The sequence below is a fragment of the Pleurodeles waltl genome, chromosome 12 (genome assembly GCF_031143425.1).
Source record: "Pleurodeles waltl isolate 20211129_DDA chromosome 12, aPleWal1.hap1.20221129, whole genome shotgun sequence".
NCBI classification, from domain to species: Eukaryota; Metazoa; Chordata; class Amphibia; order Caudata; family Salamandridae; genus Pleurodeles; species Pleurodeles waltl.
In genome coordinates this window covers 683560062-683573826 of record NC_090451.1, presented here as the reverse complement: position 1 = coordinate 683573826, position 13765 = coordinate 683560062, and the positions used below count along the sequence as shown (strand labels likewise).

The following is a 13765-nucleotide window of genomic DNA, read 5'->3' as shown; positions in this document are numbered from 1 at the left end:
CCAAGCATAAGTGCTGAAATAACCCAGAACACTGAGACGAGAGAAGGTGAGCTCCTCCGGGGAGGCGGGCGGGCCGCATGTGAATCTATGAAAGCTTCCAATACTGGAGAACTACAGTTACAGGTAAGTGACTTATTTCTTACTCCAGTATTGGAACTTTCATAGATTCACATGCTTGAATAAGAGTAAAAAGCAGTAACTAACATTTTCTGTATCAAGCAATACTGTCTATCCCAATCATTATAAAAATACATTGTAATTAGACAGTTACATGCAAAGCAATAAAATACAGCTTTAAAACATATATGAATATGCAAGAAAGGCACGTTAATAATGAACAGAAAATGTGATATTAAACCAGAAGCAGATGGAGGGAAACAAACAGCTCACTTTATCCGAACAAATGTCTTAGAACTGCTTGACCCACCGCGGCATCATGGAGCGTCTCAGGATCCAGCCAGTAATGCTTTGTGAAAGCGTATGTTGTCCTCCACTTAACTGCCCCAGTCTGAGGCCGCGGAAAGAAAGTCTTTAGCACTACTGGCTTGTTAATGTGTAAATCAGTTGGCTCTTTGGGAATACATTTTGGGTTTGTCTGTAGGATGACTTTATCCTTTGTAAACCTCATGAAAGGCTCTTGGATGGTAAAGGCTTGTATCTCGCTTACTCTGCGAGCGGAGTTTAATGCTAAGAGGAGCGCTACCTTCCAGGTAAGATACTTAACGTCTGATTTATGAATAGGCTTGAATGGTTCCTTCATCAACTGACTCAGGACTGTATTCAGTTGCCAAGATGGAGGAGGTCGTTTGGCTGAAGGAAAGGATAGGAACACCCCCTTTATAAACTGCTTGATAAGCCGATGAGACCAGAGGGACGGCCCTTTGGATAGTCGTCTATATCTGGAGATGGCAGCTAAGTGAACCTTAATGGATGCACGCGCAAGACCAGACTTCACCAGGTGGAGAAGGTACGGCAAGACCTGCTCTGGAACAGATGTAAGCGGATGAATGTTATTCGCAGTACACCATAAACATAACTGCTTCCATTTTAAGGTGTACGTCTTATTGGTACTATCTGCACGTACCTTAGCCAAAACTGTTTGACGGTCAATGGGAATATCTAGATGGCCGAATTCATTCAACTCAGGAGCCATGCACATAATCAGAGATGCTTGGGATCCGGATGCCTCACTTGGCCCTGGCTGATGGTGAGCAGGTTCGGTATGGGTGCTAACCTGATGGGAGGACACAAAGACAGCAACAGAATCTCTGTCTACCACGGCTGACATGGCCAGGCTGGAGCAATTAGAATTATCTGGCAGGGCGCAGATTTGATCTTGCTGATGACCCGTGGAAGAACGGGTATCGGAGGAAAGGTGTAAGCATAAATCCCTGACCATGCTAACGAAAGGGCATTTCCCCACTACCCTGGTTGGGGATGCCAGCTTGCATAAAACCGGCATTTCGCATTCTGAGACGTTGTGAAGAGGTCCAGGTTTCCGTGTCCCCCACTTGCGAAATACTGCATCCAGCGCTGTCTGGTTCAGCTCCCATCGTGTGAAGATCTGCTTAGCCTGCTTAGTGAGTCTGCTGTGGTGTTGCTGACTACCAGGAGATGTTCTTCCTGTATGTGCACTGAATTCTCAATGCACCAGGTCCAGATGACTTGAGCTTCTGTGGAAAGCAAGTGAGATCAAGTTCCGCCTTGTTGTTTATGTAGTGCACGGTGGTCGTATTGTCCGTCCGGACAAGCACCGGCGAACCTCAGATTCTCGGCAGAAAAGCTTGTAGTGCAAGGTACACAGCTCTGAGTTCGAGGAGGTTGATGTGCAGCGTCACATGAGAATGAGGCCACCTGCCACTAACTTGCAGATCTTTGAGACACGCTCCCCACCCCTCCATCGAAGCATCCGTCGTGATAGTAAACGGAGGGACTTGATTAAGGAACTCCATACCTCCTGAAATGTTTGCAGGCGTTGACCACCACTGGAGAGAGACGCCATCCTTGCTGTTATCTAAATGATGTCCCCGAAGGACCCTTGCATCTGCTTCCACTGTTTGCCGAGCTCTTCCTGAAGAGGGCGCATCCGAAGGCTACAGTGCAGAACTAGGTTGATACAGGTGGACATCGTCCGCAGTAATGACTTGCACCTCCGAACTGAAAGAGACTTTTTTCTTCGAAATGAGTATGCCAGGGTCAGAAGATTGAGTTGACGTTCTTCTGCAGGAAAGGCTTTAACAAGAGTCATGTCCAATATAGCACCCAGAAACACTATCCTTCTGGTAGGTTAAAGCAGTGACTTGTCTCTGTTGAGAGTGAGACCTAGTTGCTGGAAGAGACGTAATGTGGTCCTGAGGGAGCGGCGTAGGGTAGAGATGTTTGGAGCCTTCAGCAACCAATCGTCCAGATATGGGAATATCTGGTCCTTGAGGCGTCTCATATGCAGCAACTGGGGCTAAGCATGTTGTTAAAATCTGGGGGGTGGATTTGAGTCCGAAGGGTAACACTTTGAATTGAAAGTGCTGGCTGGCTACCATAAATCTCAACATTTTTCTGTTTTTGGGGTGAATGGGTACGTGGAAATACGCATCCTGCAGATCTAGGGAAGCCATGAAATTGCCTCTGTTGAGAAGCTGTAGGACATCCTTCAAAGTTACCATATGAAAGGATTGCTTTTTGAGATATTTGTTGAGCTGCCTCAGATCCAGGATGGGCCTCCACAAACGGGACTTCTTTCTGATGAGGAAGAATCGAGAATAAAAGCCTCTTCACCGTTACGAAGAGGGGACTACCTCTATCGCCCCTTTGGATAACATGCCCTCTGTCTCCCGTTGATGCTTCCGGGAAGGAGGAGTTTCGGGAGGCCTGCAAGTGAACTCTAGCAGGTGACCATAAGTTATGATATCCAGAACCTACTTGTCGCTTGTGATCTGCCTCCAACTTTGCAGGTGACAAGTCATGGAGGGAGGGGTAGCCGGCTCTTGGAGGTTGTCATTGCCTACGCAAGGCGTCCTTGAACTGTCGTCCCGATCTTCCTCTAGGAGGAGGTCTGCTGTATGCCGCCACCGGAGGCTGTCTTTGATGGTACTGGGGTCTGGATCACTGATACTGGGAGGAGTAGGCTGGATATAGAAAAGACTGGTAGCCACCTCGAAAGGAGGAGTGGCCTCTACCCCTTGCTCCCTGAAAGGGAGTGCGCTTGTACTGTAGGGATCCCAAAGACCTAGCAGTATCAGTATCAGCCTTAATCGCCTAAAGAGCATCATCGACATGCTTGCCGAACAGGTCTTGGCCATTGTGCGGGAGATCCAGGACCTTTGTTTGGACATCCGACCTGAAATTTGTGGCTTTAAGCCATCCCTGGTGCCTTAAGATGGCTGACCCAGCCAGAAGCCGAAATCCCATGGCTTCAATGTCCAGGGCACAGTCAATCACTTCTGCAGAGGTTCACTGACCCTCCATAAGGATCTTTTTAGCTTCCGACTTGCTGGAATCTCAAAGATCATCCACAGAGTGCGAAATGTCGGACCACAGCTGTCTGTCGTACCTACCCAGTAATGCCAAGGAATTTGCAGCACAGACTAAAATTGCCGACATAGAAGAGAACCTCTTCCCAATATTGTCCAGGCGCCTTCCGTCCTTATCAGGAGGAGCCAATATAGCACTGAAGGGTTCTTGGAGGGTCTCTGGGCAGCCTAGGAAACCACTGAGTCTGGTTTTGGGTGACCCACCAGGCATGCAGGAGCGTCCTCTGTTGCCTTATACTTTTTGTCCAGCTTTGGTAACACCGCTGGCACTGTCGCTGGGTTCTTCATTATTTTCAGCCCTTGATTCCAGACATGGTCAATAATCGGAATAGTCCTGACCGATTTTCTGTGTGGCTCTTTGAAATCATATAGAAAACGGTCCTGCTGCATAGATGGCAACTACAGCTCAAACCTCGTTGCAGCCTTCTCCAAGAGGTTATGGAAAGAGCCAATATCCTCAGGAGGAGATTTGACTGCTAATGGCTCCGGTGAAGGGGGTGCTGGGAGTACATACTCATCCCATTCGTCCTGGTCTGAGAGAACCTCCCCTTCCTCTGCCCCCCTCATTAGAAGAGGCCTGGACCTGTGGAGTATGTGGAGCCTGAAGAGGAATTTGTGGCGTCGCAGGAAAAACTGACAGAGGTGCCGGAGTAGCTGGTGCAGTGAATGCTGGCTTGGGATCCTTCTCCCGCTGAGGGTAGAAGTGCTCTCTGTAATCTGCCAGTAAATTAATGGTCAATGCAAGGGGGAAGTAACCTAGACTTCCACGGTAATTTAGTGATTAAATAATTCTAAGTATACAAAAAAACAACTGTAATATCAATAGTGATTTATTGCATTATGCATCTTTTTTTAGTTTTTTTGTTTTATCATGTCATTGTAGGCACAAGGTTATACTTGTCTAAATAGGTGCTCCTAATTAAAAGCAGAGAAAATTGTGCAGAGAAGTGAAGGTGATATTTACAATATGTGCAATGGGTGGTTTAAGAATATTATGGACTTCTAACGGCTCCGTCAGTCCAGGAAGCCCTGAAGTCACATAAAATTTCTTTACAGTTTTATATTCCACTCTCAAAGATATGTCGACGTTTCGACCCAATTGCAGAAACAAATCAAAGGTGGGTCATCATCAGGACTGGGAAAATTCAGGTCGGTAGCACCTAAGATCCAGTGTAGAAACACAATCTGGTGGTCTGGGACATCTTCGTGTTGTGTAGTTAACTGAACCCCGAGGACGTGGAGTACTCTGGTCTGGGGGGTCAATTCAATTGGTCTTGTGTTCAGTGTTGTGTCTGCAGGGTCATACAAGCACTGTGAGCCTTTCACAAATGTAGTCTGGAGCTCACAATATTGTTCAGATTACATCTGAGGGTTAGATTCTAGTGGCCAGGTGTAGGAAGATGGCTCTGTATGTACTATTTCAAAGTAAGAAATAGCGTGCACAGAGTTGAAGGGTTCCCCTTAGAGGTAAGATAGTGGCAAAAAGAGATAATTCTGATGCTTTATTTTGAGGTAGTGTGGTCGAGCAGTAGGCTTATCAGAGGGTAGTGTTAAGCATTTGTTGTAAACACACAGGCAATAAATGAGGAACACACACTCAAAGACTTACTCCATGCCAATAGGCTTTTATATAGAGAAATATATTTTCTTAGTTTATTTTAAGAACCACAGGTTCAAGATTTACAAGTAATACTTCAAATGAAAGGTATTTCACTCAGGTATTCTAGGAACTTTGAATAATCATAATAGCATGTACAGTTTTGACACAACATAGCAATAAGCTAATTTAAAAGTGGACACTGCGAAAATCAACAGTTCCTGGGGGAGGTAAGTAAATGTTAAGTTCACAGGTAAGTAAAACACTTACAGGGTTCAAAGTTGAGTCCAAGGTAGTCCACCATTGGGGGTTCAGGGCAACCCCAACGTTACCACACCAGCATCTCAGGGCCGGTCAGGTGCAGCAGTCAAAGTGGTGCCCAAAACACATAGGCTTCAATGGAAATAGGGGTGCCCCGGTTCCAGTCTGCCAGCAGGTAAGTACCCGCGTCCTCGGAGGGCAGACCAGGGGGGTTTTGTAGGGCACCGGGGGGGACACAAGCAGGCACAGAAAGTACACCCTCAGCGGCACAGAGGCGGCCGGGTGCAGAGTGCAAACAGGCGTCGGGTTTCTGATAGGAATCAATGGGGAGACCCGAGGGTCTCTTCAACGATGCAGGCAGGCACAGGGGGGGGGCTCCTCTGGGTAGCCACCACCTGGGCTAGGCAGAGGGTCGGCTGGGGGTCGCTCCTGCACTGGAGTTCGGTTCCTTCAGGTCCTGGGGGCTGCGGGTGCAGTGCTGGTTCCAGGCGTCGGATTCCTTGTTACAGGCAGTCGCGGTCAGGGGGAGCCTCTGGATTTCCTCTGCAGGCATCGCTGTGGGGGCTCAGGGGGGTCAAGTCTGGCTACTCATGGGCTCGCAGTGGCCGGGGAGTCCTCTCTGTAGTGTTTGTTTTCTGCAGGTCGAGCCGGGGGCGTCGGGTGCAGAGTGGAAAGTCTCACGCTTCCGGCAGGAAACGTGTGGTCTTTAAAAGTTGCTTCTTTGTTGCAGAAAGTTGCAGTTTCTTGAACAGAGCCGCTGTCCTCGGGAGCTTCTTGATCCTTTAGATGCAGGGTAGTCCTCTGAGGCTTCAGAGGTCGCTGGACACTGTTGAATGCGTCGCTGTTGCAGTTTTCTTCGAAGTAGGGAGACAGGCCGGTGGGGCTGGGGCCAAATCAGTTGTCGTCTCCGTCTTCACTGCAGGGCTTCAGGTCAGCAGTCCTTCTTCTCCTTTAGGTTGCAGGAATCTATCTTCCTTGGTTCCGGGAGCCCCTAAATACTGAATTTAGGGGTGTGTTTAGGTCTGGGAAGGCAGTAGCCAATAGCTACTGTCATTGAGGGTGGCTACACCCTCTTTGTGCCTCCTCCCTGTGGGGAGGGGGGCACATCCCTAATCCTATTGGGGGAATCCTCCTTCTACAAGATGGAGGATTTCTAAAAGTAAGAGTCACCTCAGCTCAGGACACCTTAGGGGCTGTCCTGACTGGGGGGTGACTCCTCCTTGTTTTTCTCATTATCCCCTCCAGCCTTGCCGCCAAAAGTGGGGGCAGTGGCCGGAGAGGCGGGCATCTCCACTAGCTGGGATGCCCTGGGGTGCTGTAACAAAGGAGGTGAGCCTTTGAGGCTCACCGCCAGGTGTTACAGTTCCTGCAGGGGGAGGTGAGAAGCACCTCCACCCAGTACAGGCTTTGTTCCTGGCCACAGAGCGACAAAGACACTCTCCCCATGTGGCCAGCAACATGTCTGGTGTGTGGCAGGCTGGCAGAAACTAGTCAGCCCACACTGGAAGTCAGGTATGTTTTCAGGGGGCATCTCTAAGATGCACTATGGGTGTATTTTACAATAAAGTGCACACTGGCATCAGTGTGCATTTATTGTGCTGAGAAGTTTGATACCAAACTTCCCAGTTTTCAGTTTAGCCATTATGGTGATGTGGAGTTCGTGTTTGACAGACTCCGAGACCATATACTCTTATGGCTGCCCTGCACTTACAGTGTCTAAGGTTTTGCGTAGACACTGTAGGGGCATAGTGCTCAAGCACATATGCCCTCACCTGTGGTATAGTGCACCCTGCCTTAGGGCTGTAAGGCCTGCTAGAGGGGTGACTTACCTATACCACAGACAGTGTGAGGTTGGCATGGCACTCTGAGGGGAGTGCCATGTCGACTTAGTCATTTTCTCCCCACCAGCACACACAAGCTGGCAAGCAGTGTGTATGTGCTGAGGGAGGAGTTCCCAGGGTGGCATAAGACATGCTGCAGCCCTTAGAGGCCTTCCCTGGCTTCAGGGCCCTTGGTACCAGGGGTACCAGTTACAAGGGACTTACCTGGGTGCCAGGGTTGTGCCAATTGTGGAGACAAAGGTACAGTTTAGGGAAAGAACACTGGTGCTGGGGCCTGGTTAGCAGGGTCCCAGCACACTTTCAAATCATAACTTGGCATCAGCAAAGGCAAAAAGTCAGGGGGTAACCATGCCAAGGAGGCATTTCCTTACACCAGGATGAGTCATCAGGGATCTCCCGGCTCCGTACGATTAATCGTGAAGTATTGTATGGATATGGAGTTGTTGTGGTACTGGGTCATAATACTGCTGACCATAATATGAATCGTCATTCGAGTACTCTTGGCATTTTACGTGCAGCTGCGAAGGACTTCGAGCTACACCAAACATTGTATCCTGATCTGAGTCCTCATCATCATCATCGCCATCCAAAAACCTAGATGGCAAGAGCCTTGAAACTTTGCTTGGTGACGTAATAGAAGGTGTCAAACGAGCCTTTGAGAGCCTCTTAAGCGGAGTATGTAGCGCAGATTGACTCAAAGGTAACACAGATGTTCTTTGCCTCTTGGTTGGAAACATTCTTGGGGTTGAAGACAAGAAACCAGCTGTCGTCGACGGGGGCGTCAACGATACCATTGTCGCTGGAAACATTGTAGCTGACGCCGGATGAACCGTCGACGAGAGCATCGTCGACGGAGGTGTCGGAATCCTCGTCGACAGAGACGTCGTCGGCAAGAGAAGCGTCGACGAGATGGGGCGTCTTGACAACGAGGATGATTATGTCGTCGAAGGAGATCCTGCAGCCGCTGCCGTCGACATGGAGATAGTTACCACCACTGGCGTCACTGATGAAACAGTCGTTGACGAAGGTATCGACGGCGATGGCGTCGTCGACGATGCTGAGCTAGGCTTCTTAAACTTGTGAAGCACTTTAGGAGGAGGAGTAGCCAGCTCTGAAGCAGTTTTCTTTGTTTTTTTTAGGGATTCTGCACCCACTTTCTTCTTCTGCGGAGAGCAATGACCCCTTGGTGTCTTTTGCGCCATTTTTCTAGGTGGCTCTTGAACCTCAGAACTTTCCTGTTTTCTTTTCAGAGGTGTTTTAAGGGCAGAAACAGAAAAAGAGGCACTGTCCTCATCAGAGGCAGAGTGTCCAGTCTTACCTCTTTCAAGCCACAACAGAAGGCGACCCTCCATGTCCTTCAAGGTCGCTGTAGAAAATTTCCTGCAGATTTTGCAGTTCTTAGTCTTGTGGCTGGGGTATAAGCAGTAAATACACTCCTCATGTGGATCCTCCACATATAACCTTTAATTTACACATGGGGCACAGGATCTGAAAAGGCCTTTCTTTGGTGTCTCTGACATGGCAGCCAGTTTGAATCACCAGAGTAGATAGAAATGTCCAAAAGCTGTAGAAATAAATTAGTTACTTACATGTAACTGTGGTTCTCCAGTAGTGGTATCTTTCATGGATTCACATGCTTTAATCATCCCAGTCGTCGAGGTGGGAGCCTCACGGTAACAAATACACATAGCAGTACACTTTATACACTAGGCCCCAAGGGCCCCCTTATGTTCTTTTATAGTCTATCCATGTCGTTTTGCAAAAAGACCCAAAGTTGAGCCTCAGACAATGAGGCGTCCACACCCTCTAGAACACTCCCAACTGAGGCTCTTTCCCTCAGATTTTCTAGTACGAGTGTGAAGTTAAGAGCTCATGTAGAAGGGGAGCCTCTGCGGGGAGGAGGGCGGGTCGCATGTGAATCTATGAAAGATACCAATACTGGAGAACCACAGTTACAGGTAAGTAACTAATTTTCTTCTCCAGTACTGGATCTTTCATAGATTCACATGCTTGAACTAGAGTAGCGAGAAGTAATACTGATTAAGTAGACATGTAGCCGTACCTTTACAATCCGAACAAACATCAGAATATCAATAGAAATGAGAGTAACAGTACCTCCAGTTAGTTTTTAAATGGCAACGGAACAATGTTCCTCTGTAAGTAACAATCAGTCATAATAAGCATAGATCTCTGCATTACAACTAATATGTAGCATGCTACGATAATCAAGCACTACCATAAGAATAAGAAATAGAAAAGAATTAACCTTGATTCAAATAAGAAACTGATGTTCACCTACCCTGCTTGCGGAGGTGGGATGATTCAAGAGGCTCACCTTAACAAAACAAATGCCTCAAGACTGCTTGACCCACTGCTGTGTCCATGTTATTCGTCTCCTCGAGACAGTAGTGTTTCGTGAACGTATGCTGGCTGGACCATGTGGCCGCACTACAGATCTGCCGCAGGGGTACCCCTGTGAAGAAGAAGCCCATGTGGCTACCGCCCTTGTTGTGTAGGCTCTTACCCTGCTGTGGAGAGGCTTACCAGCCTGAATATGACAGAATTGGATTGCCAGGCCAATCCACCTGGCCAGTCTGTTTGGAAACTGGAAGGCCCTTCCTTGCGTCTCCAAAGGCCACGAACAACTGGTCTGACTTGCTATGCTCTGAGTCTTTTGTAGGTAAATCTTTAGACATCTTTTAACGTCCAGGGAATGCAATGCTTTTTCTGCCACTGTCTGCGGATTAGGAAAAAAGGTTTTCAAAACAACCAGTTCATTCAGATGGAAAGTTGAGGGCACTTTCGGAATGTACTTAGGATTCGCTCTCAGAATTACGCTAGTAGTGTTGAACTGAAGAAAAGGCTCTTTGATGGTGAATGCCTGTATGTCACTCACTCTCTTAGCGGAGGTAAGAGCCAGCAACAACGCCGTTTTCCATGAAATGAACTTTAACTCTGCTCTATGGATGGGCTCAAAAGGAGGTTTCATGAGCTGCCCAGGACCACGTTTAGGGACCACAACAGTGGAGGCTTCCGCACTGGTGGAAAAGCACGCAACAGGCCTTTCAGGACTGCTTACAATTCTGGTGGAATATAATGAAACCGTATTCTGAGACCTGCGGTATCTTGAAATTGCCGCCACGTGCACGCGGATGGATGAGTATGAGAGTTCAGACTTTGCTAGGTGTAAGAAGTACGGTAGTACCTGTTCTGGAGGGGAGGAAATCGGGTGGATCCCTTCAGCTGCGCACCACAGACAAAAACGCTTCCATTTCAACCTGTAGGTCCTATTGGTAGTATCCGCTCTAGCTCTGGCTAGAATCTCCCTACATTCAGAAGAGATGTTTACGGTGGAGCCCTCATGGAACTCAGGAGCCAGGCCGATAAGTGGAGAGCTGACGGATCCGGATGTCTGACTTGGCCCCGGTGCATCGTCAATAGGGATGGCTTCCGTTTGAGTAGCACATGTGGTTGTTCCGAGAGCATGAGGAGCTCCGTGAACCACACCTGTCTGGGCCATCTCGGTGCTATTAATAGGAGGCGACAACCTTCTGCCTTCATCTTGCTGATGACTCTCGGTATCAGTGGGATCGGAGGAAAGGCGTAGGCATAAACGCCGGACCATCTCATTGAAAATACATCACCCCACGATCCTCTTTGGGGAAGCCAGCTTGCGTAGTAAGGGCATTTTTTGTTCTCGAACGTTGCAAACAGATCGATGTTTGGTCTGCCCCATAACTGTAAGAGTTGGTCCAGAATCTCCTGGTCTAGTTCCCACCCGTGGTAGGGAATAATTGTCCTGTTCAGGGTATCTGCCAGCACTTTGGTGTGTCCTGGGACGTGCTCTGCTTTCAGAGAAATGTTGTGCGCTATGGCCCATTTCCAGATGTTCTGAGCCTGCTGCGAAAGCTGTAGAGACCTTGTGCCACCCTGCTTGTTTAGGTAAAACGTGCACGTGGTATTGTCCGTCCTGATTAAGACATTTGAGCCCTGAAGCCTTGGTAAGAAAGCCTTTAGAGCGAAATCTATTGCTTTGAGCTCCAGCTGATTGATGTGGAGCTGGCTGTCCTTTGGAGTCCAGGAACAACTGATTTGAAGATCTTGAAGGAGGGCACCCCAACCTTCGAGGGAGGCATCCGTCGTCACGATATAGCGAGGTACCTGATGAAGAAATGTGAGACCGCTGGACAAATTTGCCGGTGTCGCCCACCAAGCCATGGCTGTTCTCATTTCCGATGTGACGAGAATTTTGTCCTCGAAAGAGCCCTGAACCTGGCACTATTGGACATCAAATTGCTTTTGCAGGGGCCGCATATACAGTCTGCAGTCTGGAACTAGCCGAATGCATGACGAGATCATTCCCAGCAATGACTTGTAAGTGCGAACTGAAACGCACTTTTTGCCGAAAGGTTGTGGGCTAACCTGTTGAGCTTTAATTTCCTTTCCTGCGACGGGTACGCCTTGCTTTTGACAGTGTCTAGTACCGCTCCTAAGAAGTTCAATGTCTGCGTGGGGTGAAGATGTGACTTCTGGTAGTTGACGGTAAGCCCCAGATTGTCGAACAACTGGAGGCAGAGAGATATGTGATGCACAACTTGACCTTTTGAGGGTGCTTTGATGAGCCAGTTGTCGAGATAGGGAAACACCTGCTTGCCCGACTGGCGAAGATGAGCTGCCACTGGAGCCAGCATCTTTGTAAAAATTCTGGGGGCTGATTTCAAACCGAGAGGAAGGACCCGTAACTGTAGATTCATACCAGCCACCTTGAACCTGAGGAATTTTCGATGGTTGCGGTGTATCGGAACATGAAAATACGCATCCTGGAGGTCTAGGGATGCCATATGATATCCGGTACTCAGGAGGCGCAATATGTCCTGCATTGTTACCATCCTGAACGATTGTTTCTTCAGAAACTTGTTTAGCGACCTTAAGTCCAGAATGGGGCGCCAGTCTCCTGAAGGTTTCTTTACCAGAAAGAAGCGTGAATAGAACCCCTTGTTCCTGTGAGGAGCAGGGACTAGCTCTATTGCTCCCTTGCGTAGCATCACTTGTACTTCCTTGAGGAGTTGGTCTACTCGTGGAGGTGGAGGGCCCGACGGAGGGACGTCCGGTGGTTTCTGTATGAACTCCAGAGTATGCCCTCTGGCCACTACATCCAACACCCACCTGTCTGATGTTATGACTTTCCAACGAAGGAAGTGAGAAGTGATGCGTCCCCCGACCTTCGAGCCCCTGGTAGTGTAGGAAGCTGGTATGGCTAGCTGGTCATTGTTTTCTGCTGGTATCTCTTCCTCGTGGCGCTGGTCTTCCCTTCGCCGGGTGCCGATATGCCGCGGTAGGTGGTAATCGGTAATGCTGCTGATGTTGGCTGTATTGCTGTCTGGGTCCTGCTGTAGAGGACTGATACTGGGGTCTGTATTGTTGAAACCCCCCTCGAAAGGAGTAATTTCCTCTACCTCTTGCCCCACGAAAGGGCTGCCTGCGGTACTGCAAGGTACCAAGCGATCTCGCCGTGTCAGTATCTGTTTTGATGGACTGTAGCATGTCTCAACATGCTTCCCAAATAGACTTTCCCCATCATACGCCATATCCAGAATGCGGCTCTGAACCTCTGGACGATGTAGACTTGAGCCACCCCTGCCTACGCAAGACCGCTGCCCCTGTGAGCTGTCGGAATCCTGTTAACAAAATGTCTATTGCGCAGTCAATAATTTCCACTGCGATCCGCTCGCCCTCTTGCAGCACTTTCTTTGCTTCCACCTTGACATCCTCAGGTAACAAATCCACGTAAGCTGACATGTCCGCCCCCATCTGGCGAACGTACCTTCCTAGTACGGCCAAGGAGTTGGCCGCTGTAGGAAGTTGGTTCTGTACGTACTATTTCAAAGTAAGAAATAGCATGCACAGAGTCCAAGGGTTCCCCTTAGAGGTAAGATAGTGGCAAAAAGAAATAATTCTAATGCTCTATTTTGTGGTAGTGTGGTTGAGCAGTAGGCTTATAAGAGGGTAGTGTTAAGCATTTGTTGTACACACACAGGCAATAAATGGGGAACACACACTCAAAGACAATTCCAGGCCAACAGGTTTTTATATGGAAAAACATATTTTCTTAGTTTATTTTGAGAACCACAGGTTCAAGATTTACAAACAATACTTTAAATGAAAGGTATTTCACTTAGGAACTTTAGGAACTTTGAATTAGCAAAATAGCATATACAGTTTTCACACAAATGGCAATAAGCTATTTTAAAACTGGACACTGCAATTTTCAACAGTTCCTGGGGGAGGTAAGTGTTTGTTAGTTTTGCAGGTAAGTAAACCACCTAAAGGGTTCAAAGTTGGGTTCAAGGTAGCCCACCGTTGGGGGTTCAGAGCAACCCCAAAGTTACCACACCAGCAGCTCAGGGCCGGTCAGGTGCAGAGGTCAAAGTGGTGCCCAAAACACATAGGCTTCAATGGAGAAGGGGGTGCCCCGGTTCCAGTCTGCCAGCAGGTAAGTACCAGCGTCATCGGAGGGCAGACCAGGGGGGTTTTGTAGG

General features: G+C 48.4%; 1 protein-coding gene across 1 annotated transcript in view; it reads right to left on the bottom strand.

Moving 5' to 3' along the window:
* DNAH2 (dynein axonemal heavy chain 2) overlaps nt 1-13765 on the bottom strand; it is a 1666550-nt gene that overhangs the window by 983007 nt on the left and 669778 nt on the right. The window lies entirely within an intron of this gene.